The sequence below is a fragment of the Euprymna scolopes genome, chromosome 6 (assembly GCF_053919585.1).
Source record: "Euprymna scolopes isolate OS-2025 chromosome 6, ASM5391958v1, whole genome shotgun sequence".
Taxonomy (NCBI): domain Eukaryota; kingdom Metazoa; phylum Mollusca; class Cephalopoda; order Sepiida; family Sepiolidae; genus Euprymna; species Euprymna scolopes.
Window position 1 is genome coordinate 153,753,049 of NC_136487.1, and position 22,151 is coordinate 153,775,199.

At 35.8% G+C, this 22,151-nt stretch overlaps 1 long non-coding RNA gene and 1 pseudogene across 1 annotated transcript in view; one reads left to right on the forward strand and one right to left on the reverse strand.

Moving 5' to 3' along the window:
- Positions 1 to 22,151, forward strand: part of LOC145278061 (uncharacterized) — a 797,888-nt gene that overhangs the window by 420,476 nt on the left and 355,261 nt on the right. The gene's annotated exons all lie outside the window — the stretch shown is intronic.
- On the reverse strand, positions 10,749 to 10,900 carry LOC145278564 (U2 spliceosomal RNA; annotated as a pseudogene).

Here is a 22,151-nt window from a genome sequence, read left to right on the forward strand (position 1 = left end):
TGTTTACACTTAAACTCCTGCATATCAGTACAGTCAGGGAAGCTGGAACCCGGAAGGGATTTCAAAAGTTTAACAGTGCAAAGAGAGAACTTATTAGCGTAGAAGGCCATCTGGCATATAGGTATTTCTACTGTGTAGGGATGGGATTTACCTGCTTATCGGGTTTGTCGAGGGTATTTACGTCGAGGGGTAAAAGGGGTTGTAGCTCGTCGGTTCGTCTTCCATTAAAATACTTGTAAAACAGGCATGCAACATTTTGTTGATGGGACAGAGGTTGAAAATTAGCTGACAGTTCGGGACCTATTAGGTTGGCGACTCTCTTTTGAACCCTGTTCTGGAGTGAGAGACTGGTAGCAGATGAACCAGCCCAAATGTGACAACAATACTCCATACATGGGCGAATGGTGAATACTTTCAGGCGTAAGTAACTTTCTAGAATGGCAGAGAGATCCCACATTTGTTGCAGCAGCACCGGTAATGCCCTCAATATATCTGTTGTAACTCATGTTCCCTGTGAACGTTAAGCCGAGGAGTTTGAACCTATCATGCATATTTAGCTACAGGGCACGTTATATACAGTAATGTCACTGATGTTATACTTAAACAGAAAACTTTAATTTTTCCCGATATAAAGAAGAACAAAACTCATCGCTTCTATTTTTTTCTTAAATATTTATGTTGTGACCTTGGAGGCCGGTAACACTCAAAACAAATACAGTGGTACAATTTGCAAAAAAAAAAAAAAAAAAAGTATTAGCAAAAGTATGTTACAGAAGTACACGTCATTGTTCTGGGGCCATAACTGCCACGAACCGCTACCGCTAACGTTTTGTTTGTGGGAAAGTCCATTATTCTTGAAATAGGTAGATTAGTATACCCCATGAGAATTTACTAACTACAGCGTGACACAAAATTAAATCCCATACACCCATGGAATCGTTAATAAAAACAAATTAAAAAACAATATGTCACGGAAAAAATATTCTTAAGTAGACGTATCACGTAAAAAATGTTAATTTTAAACAAATAAATGTTTGTTTATTTTACAAAACCTTTGCCTTGTAATTGGACTTTTAAACGTATAACACGCGTATTTGACATTTTAATTAAAACAACGCTTATATCACGGAGGACACAAAGTATTTCTAACCACATGGGCAAGCGCGTCTCTCGGACATTAAAAAATATCATCGTTAAAGAAAAGCACGGATTTATTACTATTAAATCCATTCAGTTCTAATAAAACCATGGCATGGAACATTTTCTGAAGAAGGCGTATCACGTCGAAATTTAAAGAAATAAATGTTTGTTTATTTTATAGAATCTTTGCGTTCTAATTCGTCTTTTAACGTTATAACATACGGATTATATATATATATATATATATATATATATATATATATATATAATGAATTCCACAGCCGAACAACGTCGTAGCCCAAAAGAGCTCTGACTGTCGACGAACCGGAGTCTTGTACTTCCGGTTCGTTGACTGTCATGGCTCTTGTGGGCTGCGACGTTGTTTGGCTGTAGAATTTATTATATACAATCTCTCACATTCTGAAAATCATATATGTGTGTGTGTGTGTGTGTGTGTGTGTGTGTGTGTGTGTGTGTGTGTGTTCTGGACAGGTATCATTGGTATTAAATCATTTTTGATCAGGATACAAATGCGGTGGTCGCGTCATCTTCTGAGAATGGATGATTCAAGAGTTCCTAAGAAACTTTTTTCAATGGGAACTTTAAGAATTCTTGCCGCCCAAACTTTAGAACGTTCTGATCATAAATGCATGGATTAAATGTATCCAACTACTTAATAACAAGACTTAAACCTTAAACGAATGCAAAAATTCAGTGCAAAAGAAAAACAACACATAAGGGTTACAATCCGCTGTTTTTTATTTAAACTTTTCTCTCAGCCACTGGAATATCGCCCACGATTGAGAACCCGCTGATCCATAGTATATATATATATATATATATATATATATATATATATATATATATATATATATATATATATATATCATCGGCTGTCTGTCCTTCCATTTCACTTTTTTTTCGGAAACTAAAGTTTTGACTGAAATATTGTATGGATATGTGTCTAATAAGGTACAGATGACTAAGTATTATGTTATCCGTTTTATGCACAATTATGGATTAATAGTGAATAGTAACCACAATACCAGATTTGTTCTAGAAGTTTTGCATACAGCACTTATTCATCCATCAACGATCTATAATTTTCAAGGCCTAAAAGTATATACATATATATATATATATATATATATATATATATATATATATATATATATATATATATATATAGTCTTTGAAGTTTTTAACATTTGAAACTATACAAAAAATTACTTTTTATCATTCGTTAAAAAAACATCTAGTCAGTAAGTCATTTAATCACCTGCAATCACTGCATCAACTCTCTCGAATTTACTATAATACCAATTTTTTTTATTTTTCAAGGGATCATCAGTTGTTTACCATGAAACACTGTTTCGGGGATTTAAAAACAAAACAGTGTATTACATCATGGCTCCCCAGCAGTGTTGATCAAACACCACCACCCTTAATCTTAGGAAGAAGACAAGTTACAAAAATTTGATCCAATTTCCTATTCTTAATTGCAATTACTAACCTTTTCATAGTATAAAAATGAATTTCTTACCTGTGCGATTCATCAATTTCCACATTTAAAATGGATACATTTTTTAATTTATCAGTCTTGTATTTATAAGATTTGGATTAATCCATTTAACTACTTATCACCTCCACTATAGTTAGTAGTTTGTATATTTACATTCTTATTTATTTAAAATTAGATATATAAAGGTGAAAAATATTTTATTTTTACATATATACATTAAAAAAAAAATTTTTTTTATATATATATAAATTTATTATATGTAATTATAAATACATTTATACATTGCTAATATAGTTTTGGATTTCCTTTATTAATATAGTCTGGTTTATCTTAAACGATTCAAAAGCATCAGGATAACGAACAAATGCTTTATTTAACTGTTTAAATATTTTATTTTTATCTCCACCTTGTTTTATCATCCTTATTACTAAGCTAGAAACTGGTGGTATAAAATCTGTTAATTTTAGAGTAACGCGAGCTATTCTCAAAAACTCTGACATAATGGTTCCATAAAACACAAAAACAGGACAGGTGCTATCCTTATGGGGCATACGTACTATTTTAAAGGGGAATGCGTTTCTTTTATCAAATATTTTATAAAGAAAAATCCCATCCACAATTTTTATATCTAAATCCAGAAATGTAGCCTGTTGTCGTCTATGTTATATATATATATATATATATATATATATATATATATATATATATATATATATATATATATATATATATATATATATCTGTGGAAATATATTTTACTTTATTATTATATCTACCAATCATTACTAAAGAAGCTCAATGTAATTACAGAGAAATATAGTGAATAAATGATAAAAGTCTATATTCCAAACTTCATGATGTTGACCATCTTATAATTTATTCCTTTAGTGCAGTTTACATGATGGCGTAATGTAAGCAAACTATAAGGTATTTACAACTTATCTTCACAATTTTCGGATTTTAATCATCTCAAAACGCCATTTATTTCTTTTTCGTTGATTGATTATTGCTATTTCTTCTGATGAGTTAAGGGCAAAATAGATTCACTAATTGATATAATAATTAAGTGATTGATTTTGTGCTACGAAACAGATACTGTCAGCCATTATAAATGTCAACTAAATTAAAGGAATAAATTGTAAGATGGTCATCATCAAAAACTTAGGATATAGACTTTTGTCATTCATTCAATATATATATATATATATATATATATATATATATATATATATATATATATATATATATATATATATATTAGTTTAATCAGAATCCAGAATCGGAAAAACCAAAACTTTTCAGGGTATCTGAATAGGTATCAGAATCAGAAACTTTTTTGCCTATTTTTCCATGCTAAAAACGATTCTTTTCATTGGCTTTTTATTTAATTTTGTTTAAAGCAAAGCCTTCTACTGCCTGTAGTAATTATAGAAGAGTAAACGTTTAATGATTTTATTCTACAGTAAAACTAGAATCGATAGATATTCCCTAACAAATGTGTTTTTACATTAGACAAAGTACCTGCACATCTAACGTGTTTTTTTTTGTCACGTGACAAAATCACAACTCTATAGTTAAATATTTAAAGATTTATAAAGAATCGGAATCGGTACTTGTATCAGAATCGGGAATTTCTTACGGAATCGGTAATTGTATCACAATCGGGAATAATATTGGAATCGTCCTATCACTAATATGTATATATGTGTGTATGTGTGTGAGAGAGAGTGTGAGTGTGTGTGCATGTGTGTGAGAGAGAGAGTGTGTGTGTGTGTGTGAGTGTGTGTATGTGTGTGAGAGAGTGTGAGTGTGTGTGTATGTGTGTGCGTGTGTGTAAAGAATATTTTGGTTGTATTATATGTGGAATTCTCAAGCAAAAATACTGACGACCATGTTAAAAAGTATTCCTCCAGAATGTCGAGTGATAAAACTATTCGATCCTAACGAAGATGTCACATTAACTGCTGCTACGGCGTGACATTTAATATCCGGCCTTCTTATCTCACGGTGTCCGACCTGGACTTTATTTACCGCAACTGTCTATTATACAATTGAATTATTCCAATTTCGAGATGTTAATAATAGAACAACAGCGGGGAGCAGACATTATGACCGGCGTTCCGTTGCCATGGCTGTCCGTCGCTGGTATTTATATTCTACAAATGTAAAATGAAACCTCCAAAAACTTTAATATTCAAGACTATCTAACTTTTTATCCTGGCAATATCCCACGTCAGAACATATAAAATACTTAGGAAACTTACATAGACTAGAAAAAAGTTTTAGCCGTTGGGTCACCTACTGGGTTGGGCTTACAGGTGGAACGATAAATTTGTCGCTTAAAGGAAAACCATACTATAGTTTCGTTTTAAAACTCTTATTGAAAAAAAATCAATTCAGGTAACTCGATTGTGTAGTAAGACTGACATCTATTCAATGTAGCCGCTTTCAGCTTCAATTCATCGCCTCGATACAGGTCCAGAACTGGGAGCATGCCTTTTCCACAAGCGCCGGCAAGAGCCTGGCAAATAATTGCTCAGTTGTGTTGTGGGAGATCATGTTTGTGATGTTCTCGACGTAGGACCAAAGGAAGTAGTCCAGCAGATTTAGGTCGTTTGCCAGTGAGAGAAAGATACAAAGTCGTAGCACTCCTTCTGAAGCCAAGCCTGGGTCTTTTTAAACTTGTTGGACGGCGCCATGTCCCGCTGCCACACACGGTCTGGCAGCGGCAACTAATTGCACAAGGAGATCACCATACTCTTCAGCACTTCAAGTACACTTTGGTGTTGACTTTCAAGCCGATTCTGAAGATGTGAGGTGCCATGCTATGACCCTCCATTGAAACCACACCAGACCATAACCGCCACTGGAAACTTCGTTCAGTTAGGCCCACAAGTGTTGAACCGTCTGGATTTGCATTTTGAGGGTGCTGACAATGCTCCTGTTGTCATAACTTGAATCGGTAGAGAGCATGAGTTGTACAGCGGCGCATCTCTGATCTCACTCATTGAACATTGTATTACTGTCATACATGATAGAATGCTTCTATCGCTCTTGAGGTTTATACACAACTGGCCAACTGGTATATGGCATGCAATAATAAAAATAAAAGGAAACGGGTTTTCATCAAACGGAAATGGAATCATGTAGTCTTTTCTAGGGCGAAAATGTTATCTTTCTACATTGTATATTGTTTTACTGAGGAAAAATAAAATTTTGAAACAAAGATTGATCACTTGAATTCATCGGCTACTGTTCTGATCGGGAGTGTTATTCACACAACATTTTGATCGATATATCTTCCGACCTTCTTAAGGTGTATGGTGTAGGATTAGAAAATGTTTGTATTATTTGGATTTATCGACCTACTGTTCTTATCTTGGGTGTATTTTCACACTGTTTCGGTCGATTTTTTTTTTTTTTTTTTTTTTTTTTACACAGTGATCACCACTTATCAAGGCCCGGAAGCCACTCAGGGATAAGGGTTATTGCAAGTACATCACGTTAGTGAGGACATTTTATGAAGTGTTTAATTAGGGGGGCGGTTCATTAGGAATTTGTTAACATTAGACTTGAAGACATCCAAGTTGTAGTCCGGAGGGAAGCAGGCAGACGGAACAGAGTTCCACAGGCGTGCAGTTCTAAGAAAGAAGCTTTGCTCATGAAATCCGCGTTTTGATTTAGGCACAGATATAGAGTGGGGGAAATTTTTCACTGTGGATTCAGCTAGACGGGTGTTTTTCGTGAAAGTTTGGCGAGGGGGGACCAGGGATTGGAGTTCAGACGAGCACCTGCCATGAAAATAACGATAAAACAAGGATAGGCTCGCAACGTCTCTTCTGTGGGAGAGGGGTTGCAGGGTAGAGAAAAGGGCATCCCCCACTAAACCACGAAGTCTATTTTGTACTCTGTCAAGGCATGATAGGCTGTTTTTGGCAGCTCCTGCCCAGATATGGCAACAGTATTCCATCCTTGGCCGTACTTGGCTTTTATATAGATAGAGAATTGCATCAGTAGTGAGATATCTTCTGGAGCGGTAGAAGGATCCCACCATCTTTCCTGCGACCTTGGCAACAGACTTGATGTACGTGTTCCATTTCAGATCAGGAGTAAAGGTCAAACCCAGAAGCTTGTCAAAACACGGGGCCTCACCCAGACGAGAGCCATCCATCACAATTGATGCCAGCTGGGGATCAGAGCGTTGATGATGTAAGGATAGGAGTTTGGTTTTAGATGCATTAAAGGTAACTAGCCACATCTTCCCCCACTGAACCACGCGCTCGAGATCAGAGGAGAGAGAATCCGAGAGAACTTCGTCATTTACAGCCTTTGATGTGTTGCCGTAGATGGTCGTGTCATCAGCATAGATGTCAACGAATGATTTAAGTATGTGTTTAGGGAGGTCATTGATGTAGATCAGGAAGAGAGTTGGGCCCAGGATTGACCCCTGAGGGACTCCAGCATTTATATTGCAGGCCTCCGATTTTTGTCCATCTACCACTACTCTTATGAGCCTATCGGAGAGAAATGATTTAATGATTGAGAAAACATTTCCAGTTATACCGTAGCTGGAAATCTTGTGAAGTAGACCCTTATGCCATACTTTGTCAAAGGCCTTTGATATGTCAAGAGCAATTTCCCTAGAAAGAGAGGCCTTTGTCAAGAGATTCACTAATCCTGTGGGATATAACCGTCAGCACATCTGCGGTAGATCTTGCAGAGCGGAAACCATATTGTGTGTCACTAAGAAGGTTGTTTCTGCTGAGGTGGTTGACTATTTCTCTATTTAATATTGATTCCAGTAACTTACTCATAACACAGAGAAGACTTATTGGTCTGTATTGAGAGGGAGATGACTTATCACCTGAATTCTTAAATACAGGGCAAACTGATGAGGTCTTCCAGGGGGTCGGAAAGCACTTCTCCTTAAGGCAGCGCTTAAATAGTTTCGTAAGTATGGGAGCAAGTTCTGGTTGAAGCTTTTTTAACACTATAATTGGGATGCCATCAGGGCCAGTTGCTTTACTGGAATCTAGGTTTTTTATTAGCTTGGCGACCTCATGCACGGATATTTGTATATTACCTAGCTTGTTCTGTGTTATAGGAGGAATATGGGGAGTTGATGGCCTTCATCGCATAGGGTAGAATTAGCTGCAAAGTTCTTTGCAAATAGTTTGGCCTTGTCTGACGCTGACGAGATAACCTCTGGTCCATTGATAATGGTTGGGATAGAACGCACACTTCTGTTCAGGATCCTATTTGTTATTTGCCAAAACTGGTGGGAACCAAGCCGTTGATCAGCTACCTTGGATTTAACAGACTGGGCATATAGCTCTCTTGCATTTTTATTACTCTTTTACAGTGGTTGCTGACAGTCCTGAAAGCAGCTTTAGTCTCAGTGCATCTATTACGTTGGTAGTTATGGAAAAAGTGATTTCTGTGCGCGATAGCAGCAGCACATTCTGGGGAGAACCATGGCTGGCTGTTAGGTTTTTGTTGGAATTTTTTTGATGGTATGAATTGGTCTATGCCTACAATTAACCATTCGGTCAGATCTGATACTATAGAGGACACTTCCTTTTTAAACATGGAGTGCAGAGGTAAATCAGATATGAATGTACGGAAGCTATCCCAGTCAGCCATAGAGTATCGGTATACAGTACGGTGGAGGGGTACGTCTGATGGCTTCTTACATTTTGTTTTTATCTTAACTGATACGACGGAGTGGTCGGAGGATCCTAAAGGAGAATGAACGGTACATGAACATAGCTCAGGGGAAGTTGAAAGAAAAAGGTCTAAGAGGCTTGCATATTGATTGGGTGTATCGGGCACACGGGTGGGTTCGCGAACAATCTGAGTGAGGTCATAAGCAATGGCAAAATCATGACAAAACCTCCCCTCATCATCTGTCTTATTTGAATGGGTCAGCCATTCCACGTTATGGACGTTGAAGTCACCACAGATGTGGATGTTAGCCGAGGGATGTGAAGACAGTATGTGGTCTATTTTCTCAGATATGCTCTTAAAGATAGTAACTCCGCTGTTGTGGGGCCTATAGAGGGCAAATATAAATGCAGTGGTGTTAGCAAGTGCAACCCTGAAGCACATATAGGGTAAATTAGGATCTTCTCTAGAGATATCCCTGCCACATGGGAAGCCATCCTTAATGTAGGCACATATTCCATGCCCATGGCGATCTTGGGAGTCAGATTTAGCTGTTAAATTGGAGTATCCATGCATTATGAACTCATCTAGGGAAGTGGTCGGCCCTATTCCAGTTTCACATAGAAATAATATGTCCGGTTTCGTCTCCTGTAATTGGGTTTCAACCTCTGGAAGGTTGGAACGTAGACCCCTGATATTGGAGAAGGAGACCTGGTAGTAGGGGTCTACGCTGGAAGATGGGGTTCTAGGTTTAATCGAGTTTTTATTCTGGAGATATTTCATGTTGAGGTTTGGGGATTTGTGGAATAGGTCGGCATACTTGGTTAGAGCAGTACAGAGAGGGAAAGTAAGAGAGAAAAAGACAGGAAGATTTTTTTTTTATTTGTAGCACACGAAAAGGTAAAGCCGTAACAATTACCCACTAGTATGGCATCGAGAGGCCCCACCAGAGACTACTGCATGGTCCAGATCCACTCACCAAATGGCAATACAGCAGTCCCAGTACTTTGCGCCTGCTGATAGGACAGCCTTCTTAGTGGTTAATCCAAGGTTCGGGTCCCTGACTATCAGGCGGATAACGTCAGCCCAGACAAAACGTTTACCTCCAGCACCCTTACTAGTGACATGGCAACAAGGACAGACAAAGACAGAAAAATATCCGACATCTCAGACTACTGGTCACCAAGTACTACCGACCTTTAAGCAGCTTTTTCTTCACCCTTTGTCAGAAACATCACTCATTGAATGAGGACTGAATGACAAAATAGGAGAAGCGAGAGTTACTGGAGCTGCCGATAACACATCCACTGTATTATCTACTCTCCATGTATGTAACCTTCAACCTTCTTCAGGTGTATCGTGTCGAACTCGGGAATGTTTTCTTCAGAACTCAGGAATTTGGACGGAATTTATATGTAATCTCCAGAAGAATATCATTTACATTTGAAAAATATATAATAATGATAAATGATTATTACATATCGATATATATAATATTATTATATATTAATAACTATTAATAATAATAGTTATTAATACAATAATTATATATATATTATAGTATTACATAGAATATAATATATTAATAATATAAACATTAATAAATAAAATATTTATATTAACTTAATGATATATAAATATATTAGATAAATTAATGACTTAATAAACATTATCAAAATCGTTGAGGATTTGTAATAAGCAATAAATATTTAATATGTATTTAAAACATGGACTCATAATTCTTTTTTTATTTTTAAATAAATTGTCGCGAAGTACATTAATATTTTGTGAATAACATTGTACAAAATTCGGAAAGTAGTTGGAAGCTTTCAACGTTTTTATAGTCTAATGTTGATTAATGGGGTTATTTGTTTGCAGTGGACAGTATAGCAATTGTCCCTAAAATCTAAGTTACAGCCTATTACTCCTACCCCTTCTTATACCCCTTATCCTACCCCCTCTCACTACATGCAGTCTCGCTTCTATCTATCTCTCTTTCTTACTTTAGTATAACTTTTAGACACAAAATTATGCATAAACACAAAAACTAGAATTTTAAAGAAACAGAAACATTGCAACTGTTTAAAATGAGACTAATGCCCATTAAATGATAACTGAAATGTTAGCTCCTCATCTCGCTCTCTCGCTTTCTCTCTCCCTCTCTATTTATATCTGTTCTTAGCCTATAACCTGTATATGCTGTAAAATATTTTTGTACTCACACTTTGCTGTTAACCATGTATTTAAATGATCTAGTTCATGTCTAATTCTCTCGCTTATTGATAAAAATTTATCAAAGAAAAAATAAAATGAGTACTAGGAGTGCCCAAGCACCTTCCCATTTTAATCCTGTTTAAAAGTGCCCTTTTCAGAGGAATGTACCTATTTACTATGCCTCCCCACGGGACAGAGTTAGACACCAGGGTCGTTTTTTAACGTGGAGAAAAGGTACAAAAATAAAAAATTTTCTCAGTCGTAAAGGATTTCTCCTCCACCGAAAGAGAACAAGAAAATGAAGTGCAACATCTGAAGAACAGATACTACACTTTGATCTTGACCAAAAGGCCAAGAGATGTGCCTCACAATTACTATATTTTTGCCATTTTTCACAATAAACCTACCCTGATAAAATACTCTGTATGTCCATGAGGAAGACCACGTGATGTCCGTTCCCTCATCAAACTGGGAAGAGGGATAAGAACAATGGCTGTTATTACTGTGTACACTGCTACGAAATCTCATTTACGAGGATTTTTTTCTAAGTTCCACTAGTTTTTCGATGCAATGATATTGGGTTTTGTAAGATACTAGCAGGCTGTCCAGCATTGTTCGGTCATAAAATACACTTAAATATGATATTTTAATGCAGATTTCGTATTTATTATATTATATTATATTGCACGCAATATATATAGTAATGATTTAAAAAGTAAAAAATAAAAATGACTCGTGTGCCACCATCGAGAATCGAAACCAAAACGTTTAGCTTACGATTTACTTTTCTTTTAACGTTAATTCATGTGCTATACATACATGTTTGATGCAAGGCTAAAAATTAAAACATGAATCAATTGCTATTACGTTACGCATGTATATTCGTAATGCCGTCGTTCGACCTTCACCTGGCAAATTTCATGTTTTTAATGTTAACACTTTTGCACGGCTACAACCCAAATGTAAAGTTTCCCATGGGTTCAAATGTTCTCTATATATTAAGTTTCATGTTGTAGATAAAAAAAACTGACAGAGGAGTTTGCGAGGCAAATTTTTTAAAACAAATATATATATATATATATGGTTGCATAAATGTATATAGAAAAAGGTTTGTATTTACTATGACCTTTTTACACAAATATTACGCAAGTATAAATCATGTAGAATATCTGCATGAATATAATTGCACGTAATAGTTAACTAAAGATGATCATCCCATAAGAAAACTGAAAAAAAAACTTGTAGGAAATTAATTAAAATGAATGTTTTTAAAATTAGCTAGATCATTTGGAGATAAATGCAATACTACGACCCATATATAAGAACGTTGTATTTTCTTTTGAAATAAATAGAAAAAAGTGGTTTTAATATGAATATTAATACACAAAAAAACACAAATTTATAGGTATATAGATTGCATGGATAGCTTTCTGACACGTGACCCACCACGTGACGATTGGTTACTGATGCTAGTTTAAATTCGTACAATACACACACTTGCGGATAGATACTTATATTTACACGGGAAAATTGTAAAATTGTTTTTGTTTTAATCAAACAAATACAAAGCAAAACAACGTAGCCATTCGCTCTATAAAATGATAAAAAACAACAACAAAAACCAGATATCTGCACCGTGTTCTTTGTTGAACTTCCGTTTTATATTCCCCTGCACTGATTAAATTTATCCAGGTTCCAAAATCCGTACTCTCCAAATGTCGACCCGTGAACTTGGCTTTAGGACGATAGATTGTTTTGTGTTGCGTTTCGTTTCGTGTTAGCAGAAGTAGATAGATAGATAGATAGATAGAAAGATAGATAGATAGATGGATAGATAAGTAAGGAGAGAGAGAGGGGGGATAGATTCATAGATAGATACAGAAATAAAGAGAAGAAAAGAGAGAGTGGGCTTCTGTATAAAAGAGCAAGTATTCTAACTGCTTAGAGTTAGAAAGGTAAGAGTAATAGTCTAAAGTAATACGAGATTATCTAGCGAACGTTTTAGAGAGAGAACAAGTAAAAAAAGAAAGAAAGGCTCATTTTAAATATACCTTTTTATTTGTTAATATTTAACGACTGGTTTTGCAGTGAATTCCTTAGCTTTTTCTGCTATATACAGTGTGGCCCATAAGTCACTTTACAGTTTGAAAGTGAAACAACTTTTTCTTAAATGAATGTGTTTAAACGTATTATTTAATTGGAATTCATTATTTATTAATTTATTTATTGCGGACTATTATCCTCATCTTCGGGGCCCGTGGCGTAGTGGATAGAGGCGTCGAATATCTACGGTTCCACGTGAGAATTTTTTTTTTTACACAGTGGTCACCACTTATCAAGGCCCGGAAGCCACTCAGGGATAAGGGTTATTGCAAGTATATTACATTAGTGTGGAGATTTGATGAAGTGTTTACTTAAGGGGGTGGTTCATTAGGAATTTGTTAATGTTGGACTTGAACACATCCAAGTTGTAGTCAGGTGGGAAGCAGGCAGATTGTCTGAAGGTAGCAGTTTCAATCCTACCGAAAGCCGGCCAAAATGTGGTGAGACGACGACAACTATGGATAGCAGTAATTGCTGAGGATGCAGTTAAGAGATTCGGAGTTCCTATCCCGTCGCGGTTACCACCTGACGAAGGCCAGAGGAATAGTTGGCCGAAATGTCGTGAAACAGTAACTAAGAAAGATGAGGATAATAGTCCGCAATAAATAAAGTAATGAATGTGTTTAATTAATTATTTATTATTATACAGTTTAGAGAGTGAAAATTTGTTCTGACTTAATTACGAACGATAATGTCTTTTAAGTAGCCTCCATTCCCGGCTTCGCAAAGTCGAGCTCTCTCGAAGCTATTCTCCATGACAGTTCTTAACATCGGAAGTTGAATAATAAAAGTCGAAGAAATAGTTTCGAGATAAAGGAGAACTGACGTGGCTGAAAAAAAAACAAAAAAACAAAAAACAACAAAAAAAAAAACAAAGGGCTAAGACAAGAAAAAAATGGTAAGTGAAACAACTACACGGGTGATTCGTAGATGCGACAAAAGGTGAGACTAACGAAAACATTTGAACATGGCTACAAAAAGGTAACCTACACAGAAAAACTGAATCCTTAATAACACCAGCAGAAGATAACGCAATTAGAGCCAACCACATCAAAACAAGGGCCGACAAGTCAAAAGAAAACCGTAAATGCAGACATTGTGGACATAGAGACGAGACATTGAACAGCATAATTATCTAATGCAGCAAATTAGCTCCCCAAAAATATGAAACTAGACCCAGAAAAAGTAGGGAATCCAGCCCACAAGGAATTATACAGACAACTGCATTTTGAACACCAAGACAAATGGTACAAGAACAAACCGGTAGTGGTACTTGAAAATGAAAGTCACAAATTCTTGTGGGACATGTATATAAAAATACATAAACTCATCCAAGCTAAATAACCGGATGTTAATAAGAAAAGAAAAGTCCTGCCAGATCGCATATTTTTCCAGTCCAGCAGACCACAGAGTAAAGTTCAATGAGCCAGAGAAGAGGAGAAAATACACAGAACTAACAAGGGAACTCAAAGGGATAAAAAGACAAAGAAAGATAAAATAACACCAAGAGCACTAGGAACAATACTGGAAAACATTGCAAAAAGAATAGGAGAAATTGGAATCAGAGGGATGGCTGATAAGATATAACGGATAACAATAATGGAAACGGATGAAATATTAATAAAGATTCTTGGATGCGGAGACCAAAACACATGAGTTACAGGCACAAGCCGAACATATAGAAACTGCTGCAGATATAAAACACAACGGAACATCATATGGAATCATGAAAACTCAAACTGTATAATTGTAAGTTATCTCCCCTTCCTTTTTTTATTTTGTGTGTGTGTGTGTGTGTCCCCGTAAACTGACGCCACACTAAATAATCGAGAAGGGTCAAGGAGGATAGAAAGACCAAGAAGAGAATTCATTAGACAGACCGCCGTTGGATGAGTGCAAAGAGGACTGGGACCTTGGGAAAGTGTGTTGCTATAAAAATTCCAGTGAAGATCAATGATCGCTGCCAACGAGAAACCAATGGTAAGCGGCTGCTGCAATAACGCAATTCATCTGCAAAGGTTATTAAAAGAGGGGGAGAGTGCTGGAATCTGGGGAGACTTGCTGTCACTCAGACTTCAGGGAACATTATAAGTTGTTCTCAAAGAGAAATCTTTTATGATAGCCTGTATGACTACTGTTAGTGATTAAATAATAATAATAATAATAATAATAATAATAATAATAATAATAATAATAACAATAATAATAATAATAATAATAATAATAATAATAATAATAATAATGCACTACACCCAAAGGACGATATTGACAGGCTCTACGTGAAAAGGAAAGACGACGGGAGAGGACTGATTTGTATAGAAGACTGTGTGAAGGACACGAATAAAGAACTAGAAAACTACATAATGCAAAACACTGAAAGGATAATTATGGCAGCGAGAAACACTGAAAAAAAAAACAGAAAACAGAGAGGCAAATGACAAAACGAGAAAAGAGAAATGAGAAGAGAAACAACTCCACGGAAGATTCATAAGAATGACAAAAGATGAGAATAACGAAAACACCTGGACATGGATGCGAAAAGGACATATAAACCGAGAAACTGAATCTCTAATAACTGCAGCACAAGATAACTCGATAAGAACCAACCATATCAAAGCAAGAATCGATAAAACACACAAAAAAAAACAGCGGATGCAGACTCTGTGGACAAAGAGACGAAACGATAAACCATATAGTAAGTGAATGCAGCAAACTGGCCCAAAAGGAATACAAAAACAGGCATGACCAAGTTGGAAGGGCGGTCCACTGGGAATTGTGCAAACGACTGCATTTTGAGCGTACAGACAAATGGTACAAGTATAAACCCGCAACAGCACTCGAAAACGAGAACCACAAAATCCTATGGGACATGGACATACAGACGGTCAAATCCATCAAAGCAAGAAGACCAGATGTCGTAATAATTAACAAGAAAGAAAAATCCTGTAGACTTTGCTGTCCCAGCTGATCACAGGGTGAGTATGAAAGAAAAGGAGAAACGAAGCAAATACACAGAGCTAGCCAGAGAGTTAAAAGGGATTTGATTGATGAAGAAAATCAAAATAGTACCGATAATAGTAGGAGCACTAGGAACAATTCCGAAAAACTTAAAAGACAGAATGTCAGAAATTGGATTCAGAGGAATAACTGCAAAAGTACAACGATTAACGATAATTAAAACGATTGAAATATTAAGGAAACCCCTTGAATGCGGAGAATAATACAAGAAGACAATATAACGAATAAGCGTTACAGGGAATGAAGAACACCAAGCTGCATATCTACAAGTTCTACACCTCCATCATGCATCCCCCCCCATAGTTTCACCACCGCTCCTCCCAATAAAAAGTGACATAAAAGAGCTAAAAGAGCTGAGAAGGGTCAAGAAGGACTGAAAGACCGAGGAGAGAGCGCCAGCCAGACCTCGATTGGACAAGTGCAAAGAGAACTGCGACTTTGGGGAGGCTTAGTGCCACTCAAATTCCAGTATAAACCAATGGCCACTGCCGGCGAGAAATCAATGGTAAGAGGCTGTTGCGATGATGCAAATTCATTTGCAAATGCTATCGAGGGATAGAGAACTGGACGTCTGGGGAGACTTGTTGTCACTCAGCCTCCAGAGAACACCACAGGTTTCCAATCAGATCGTTTGTTGACTTGTGGGAAAGCTCCATGTGACCCAATAATAATAATAATAATAATAATAATAATAATAATAATAATAATAATAATAATAATAACAACAACAACAATAATAATAATAATTCTGATTTCGTTTATCAACGTCTCTCTGGAAAGGGATGGGATTCATTTCCAGAGGATTTCCCTTAATCCCGGCTTCAAACCAGAAGCTTCAAAGATCAAGGGTTTTCCTAAGGATGTTGGTGGTACCTATAATTGCAGAGGTTTGAACGCCGCCTAAAACATCTGGGATTTGTAGTTTTTTCAATTCTCCTTCCAGACGACTTGATACTACTCCTAGTGTACCAACTATGACCGGGATTATTTGTATTTTAACCCCGTGTATATGCCTTATCTCCAAGACCAATGGAACATAATTGCTCCACTTCTCATTCTCCTTCTCTCTCACATTCCTGTCCCAGGGTACTGAGAAATCTACAATCTGCCATTTTTTGTAGACCTTGTAAATGACGACCAAATCCGGACGATTATGTTCCAATTGCTTGGTCGTTATGACACTTTTGTCCCACCATACCTCTACATTGCCATCCTCACTTGTTCTCACTTCATCAGGCACCTCCTCAAACCATTTCCCAGCAGACTTCACCCAACCCTCTTACACACGTCCCAATATATCCGGAGTCCCATGCGATCGTGTCTTTTGCGGTATTCTCTCTGGGCCAGTCCACTACACCCTGCTGCAAGGTGCGCAATTGACTCTGAGGTCTTACCACAAATCCGGCATTCTGCAGCAACTTCCTCTCCTAGAACAACTTTTTTGAACAATCGTGTTCCTAATGCCTGCTCTTGTGCTGCACAAACAAAAGCTTCAGTGCTCTTAGCCAGATACCCAGCTCTCAGCCATTGCCATGATCTTTCATCAGCCACTTCTGCTATATCCTGGAAGAACCTTCCATGCATTTTCTTCCTAGTCAGTTCCTCTGCCCTTTCTCTATCCATAAGTTTCACATAATCATCCTTCGTCTCACATACCTCCACTTCATTGGCCACGACCTTAAGCATCCACTTCTCACTTCTAACCACATGCTCCTTCAACGACATCTCCTCGGTTCTAACACAATCTTTTACACTTTTCAATCCTCTCCCACAATCTTTCTTGTTTTGATACAGCTTTGCTACGCTACTTAGAATGTGAAATATACCAAACATTGCTAGAACTTTTCTTGTTTTGATATCCATGGCATGCAAATCCTTGTCAGACCATTCTAAAATTCCCGCACTGTATCTCAAAACACTGATTGCCCATGCATTTACTGCTTTCATTAGGTTTCCTCCATACAGTTTCGACTTTGCAATTCGTTTCACTCTTCTAAGATACTCCTTCCTAACCTTTTCCTTCATTTCTCTGTTCATGATCCCTACACCCTTCAGTACTCTCAAATACTTATATCCTGTTCTTTCTTTCATGAGTTCTCCATTTGGCAGCACTATTCCATTCGAATGAAACTTTACTCCTCTTTTCATCCCCACCACCGCACATTTACTAATCCCAAACTCCATCCCAATGTCTTCTGAGTATATTCCCACAAGTTCTACCAGTCTCTCCATTTCCTTTTCATTTCTACCGAATATTTTCAAATCGTCCATAAAGAGTAGATGGCTGAGGCGTCTTCCACCAGGTCCAAAGTTATACCCCAGTTTTTCTCTCTTCAAGGGGATGCTCAGTGGCATCATTATCATTATAAAAAAAAAGTGGCGATAACGAATCTCCTTGAAATATCCCACGTTTTATGCCAACCTGCCCCATCTCCTCTCTGTTTGCTATCAACATCGTTTTCCATTGAGCCATACATACCATATTCTCAGCAAACTTCATCATCAATAGTGTTTCACGTATCCATGAATGAGGAACCATGTCATAAGCCTTTCTGTAATCGATCCATGCTACGCTCAGATTCCTCTTCTTCTTCGCATCCTGCATTATTGCTTTATCAATTAGAAGTTGCTCTTTAGTACCTCTCGAACTTTATTCGTCAGGAAAAATACCATTACTCTCTAGATGTTCTTAAATTTTCTCCGCAAATATTCCAGTTAACAGTTTCCACATAAATGGCAGTACTGAGATTTGGGAAAATCGATGTGATTGATTCTCGGCCATAAATTTGGCTGTTAAGGGATCAAAGTTCAACGATTTGACTTTTGAGAACTCTACCAAACTCCTCCGACAATTCTGGGACTAAACACTTGTATTTTTAGATATAGGTTCCTTGGACAGGGATCTAACGTAATAACTTGATTTGAGCCCAAACAATAAACGTAAAGGGGTAATAATAGGGGTCAACGTTAAAAAAATTGACCGCTTTTTTTTTTTTTTTGCTCAGCATACACCTCCAAATACCCGGGCAACGCCGGGCACTTATGCTAGTATATATATATATATATATATATATATATATATATATATATATATATATATATATATATATATATAAATTGATGAGTTCATTTTTTCTGATGAGTTAAGAGCGGAATAAATTCATAAATTGATATAATAATTACATGAATGATTCTACACTACAGAAACAGATGCTGTTGAGAATTAAACATTTTAACATGGTTAAAGAAATAAATAGTAAGGTCATCTTGAAATTTTGTAATATAAACCTTCTGTTATTTAATTGTATTTGCTCTATAACTACATCGAGCTTCATAAATTAAGGGATTGGTATGAAGAAAAGGTGAAATTTAATTGAAGAAACATATTTCCCCATAAACACACACACACTCATATATATATATATATATATATATATATATATATATATATATATATATATATATATATGTATATATATATATATATATATATATATATGTATATATATATATATGACACAGATTAAAATCCGATGAAAGATCCTGATAGGTATTACTAGAGGTAATACTTTCAGGGTGATCCTAGCCAAAAGGAAAATCTCAATATTAAAGAATAGAGCAATATATAAGTTTAGTAGTTAAATTTAATTTCATTCTGTTATTGAAAATCCATGGATTAAGGAAATTAATATAATCCCTTCTATATATTCCTTTTGTCAAACAATAAATTCTTAACTCGAATATATGTGTCTATATTTTGCTTTTCAGAATTTAAATTTAACGACTAAACTTATATATATATATATATATATAATATGTGTGTATGTGTGCATTCTCTTGTGTGCGTACGTGTATGTATGAGGATTAAAAAAAAAATTTCTCTACAGTATAACGTCACCTGGAGTTGGTCCAAAAGATAAATTAATGTAGTTGTACTCTCCTTATCTGTGTATTCGACCTTGCGTATTCTGTCTCCGAAGCGCGAGAAAGTGTGTGTGTGTGTGTGTGAGAGAGAGAGAAAGAGATAGATAGATAGATAGATAGATAGAAAGATAGATAGATAGAGAGAGAGAGGGGGGATTAGAAAAAAGAGAGAAAGTGCGTCTAAATCAAAATTCTTTCTTCTCTCTCTCTTCTTCCTTTTTTGTCCCTCTCTCCTTCTCCCTCATTTCCACACACTCTTTCCCATTCTCTCTCTATCCCCCCCCTTTCTCTCTCTCTCTCTTTAGCGAGGGCAGGCGCTATTAAGCTTCCTGGCTCCCGGACACGAAACGCCTTTGACCCTTTGAACCCTCCAGAGGAACACTTTCCGCTCATTGTCGTATCGATTGCTTGCAGCATTGGGTACACGAGATTGGGGAAAGAGAGAGGCGGTTGGACTTTCTACCCCAATCGATATTTACCGGGTAGCAGCAGGTATTAGTTGAGGTCGTCAGAAAAACGATGCTCTCCGGGTACCTGGCGACTGCTAGGGTAGATATCGAATAAATGGAAAACGAAGATCATCCACCCGGACACCGGAAAACGGATACAATGTCGTCCATGTAATGCTTCTATATTTCATGTGTTCTTTTTTTTTATGTTAACCCCCCCCCTCCGCATTTAGCCATTTCTCCTCACGTTTTTCTCTCTTTCTCTCTCACTCTCTCTCTTACACACACACACACACACACACACACACATATATATATATATATATATATATATATATATATATATATATATATATATATATATATATATATATATATAGTGGGTCGTTCTAAAGGTAAAGTCTCCTATGGTTTGTTTTGTTTTTTTTAACTCAAAAAGTTGAGGAGTTACGAAAAATGATGTGGTATCATTAAAACGAGCGACCTTTTGTGCCCCGGAAAGTATTTTTCGACATAGTCTCCACTTTCCTAAATGCATTTTTACTAAGAAATTAATTGACGAATATCTGCTTCTGACGCACGTCCGTGACAGAGATGACATCTTCTTAGACTCTCACACCGTTAATATCTTCAACGGAGAAATAAAATTTTCGGGTCATTAAAGTATAAGCTCACTCCTCATTGTAATGAAATTGGCAATCCCCTCTCATCCACTAAAGCGGAAAAAATAATAAGAGACATTGCCTTTGGAATATCCCTGGTATATAAATACACACACACACACACACACACACACACACACACACACACACACACACATACATATATATATATATATATATATATATATATATTAAGTAATGTGATTTATAATTTAAAATTTAAAAATTTAAAAAATTTTTAAAATTTAAAAATCAAATTTTAATTAAATTAAAAATCAGTTTCATAAGAAGGAACAACAACAAAATCAATTATCTGTACGATCGTTTCGGAAATCCGTGCTTTTTATTGTGGTATACATGAAGTTATGTACAACAATTATATATAGTTTTTTGGTAAGCAAAGTCTCCTCATCAGCAAATTTAGGAGGGTTTTTATTGAATTTAAAAGACACCATAAATATATATATATATATATATATATATATATATATATATATATATATATATATATATATATATATAGTTATTTCGCATTGATATGCATATTAAAATGCTTTTTTTTTTTACAAAGAAAATACGACTTTGTTATATATGGATCATACTACACACACACACACACACACAATCAAACCCACGTATCCATATATTTTTGCCGGTCGGGAGATTTGAACACGGCCACGAAACCACATTTTGACTCAATTTGCTAAGCTTTTACCTCCAGACAACCAAACAATTGCCACGCGAAGTAAGGAAATTAATAACTAATAAACGTACAATTCGAGCGCAGGCATTATATATATATATATATATATATATATATATATATATATATATATATATATATATATATATATATATATAAATAGTTTCAACAGGAAAAATGAACAAACTGATTTATAATTTATAATTATTAATCTTTATAATCAATATTAATATGGCTCTAGGAGAAATATACCTCTTGACCTAATTATATATCCATAGTATGATGAGCAAGATTATTTTAATGTATTGACATATTAAAATAAACTTTGCTCTTTAGACTCCAAGTCTAATTCCCGCCTAATTAATATATATATATATATATATATATATATATATATATATATATATATATATATGCATTTGTGATGTACATTGTACTTTGATTACATTTGATAATTCTTTGATTGTTAAATTAAGATATATGTTAGTATAATAAGCATGTTCGTTTTCTTTTTCTCCTTCTTCTTCCCCTTCCCTTTCTTTTCTTCTTCTTCTTCATCATCATCATCATCATCATCATCATCATCATCATCATCATCATCATCATCATCTTCTTCTCCATCTTCTTCTTCTTCTTCTTCTTCTTCTTCTTCTTCTTCTTATTATTATTATTATTATTATTATTACTACTATTGGCTCACATGGAGCTTTCACACAAGTCAACAAGTGATCTGATTGGAAACCTGTGGTGTT